Here is a 1,471-nt window from a genome sequence, read left to right as displayed (position 1 = left end):
GGGGCTCGACTCTGACGGCTGCCGCCGCGGCCACCTCGCCGCCCGAGGAACTCGTCGGACTTCCCCACCGGCCTGCTTCCTCTCTGCCACTCGTCCCCGTCCACCTCCTCAACCCCCACTACCCCATAGCCTACGCTCCCTCGGTGAGGACCCCAGTCCTCCTCCTCCCCGTCCCCTCTCGCCAGTGCTCGCCTCGCCAGTGCTGCGTTCGGCCAGGCGTGCCCGCGTCGACCAAGCCCTGCCTTGCCCTCCACCGCACGCGCCGGCCACGTCCCGTGCGATGCGCGCGCTCGCGCTGGCCGCGCCCCGTTCCCCCCACTCCTGCTCACCGTAGTGCCTCGCACCGGGCCGCACCGCACCGACCTCTGCTGCGCGCCGATGCCCCGCGAGGCCACAACGTCGCCTAGTGGCCACCTCGGCTCCGCCTCCTACCGCCGCCACCGGTCGTCGCCCCCGGCAATCGCCCGTACCTTGGCGCCCCTGCATTCGGGCGGCGCCCTGCGCCCAGCGCCCGTGCCCCCTCCCGACCATCTGGCTCGACCACGGCCATTCCCACTCTGGCCCTCGGCCTCGCCTGACGGCTCGCCCGTCCGTGCGGCCCCACTCTGGCGCCGCCCTGCTGCTCTCCTGCCGGCGACCCCCTCCGGTGACCGCCCGGCCTTGCTGGCCTCGTCTGCCACGGCGCCCCTGGGCGTGTGCCCGACTGGGTCGCCCCCGCACCCGACGCCCAGCGCCCACTAGCGCCCGAACCCACTAAGGATGGGACCCACGCCCAGAACATTTTTTTAAAAAAGGAATTAAAAAATAACAATAATAATAATAACAATTAATTAACTAATTAATTGAAGAATTAATTAACTTAATTAATCTAGTTAATTAAACCTAATTAACTTGCTAATAAATCTAACTACTGTCAATTAGATAACAGCCTATGACATGCGGGACCCACCCATTAGTTGACTAGTCGATGGTCAACTTTGACCGCTTGCATCACGCTGATGTCATGACGACGTCATAAATGCATTTTGATTTAATTAATTCTGTTTATCCTAAAAATGATTTAAATCTTTTAAAATTAATATAAAATAAATCGTAGCTCGGATGAAAAACTTTGTACATGAAAGATGCTCAGAACGACGAGACGAAACCGGATATGCAGCCCGTTCGTCCGCCACGCGTCCCTAGCATAGTGAACCTGCAACATTTCACCTTCGGTTCATCTGTCCAAAAACGCGAAACATCGGGGATACTTTCCCGGATGTTTCCCCCTTTCACCGGTATCACCTACTATCGCGTTAGGGCACATCTAACACCGCTGATTGTCATGTCATGCATCGTCATGGTTATGTTTGCATTGTATTTACTGTTTCTTCCCCCTCTTCTCTCCGGCAGACTACGAGACCGATGCTGCTGCTGCCCAGTTCGACTATGGAGTTGACAACCCCTCCTTCTTGCCAGAGCAACCAGGCAA

Source organism: Triticum dicoccoides, chromosome 2B (assembly GCF_002162155.2).
Source record: "Triticum dicoccoides isolate Atlit2015 ecotype Zavitan chromosome 2B, WEW_v2.0, whole genome shotgun sequence".
Taxonomy (NCBI): Eukaryota; Viridiplantae; Streptophyta; class Magnoliopsida; order Poales; family Poaceae; genus Triticum; species Triticum dicoccoides.
Note: the sequence above shows the minus strand (reverse complement) of the source record.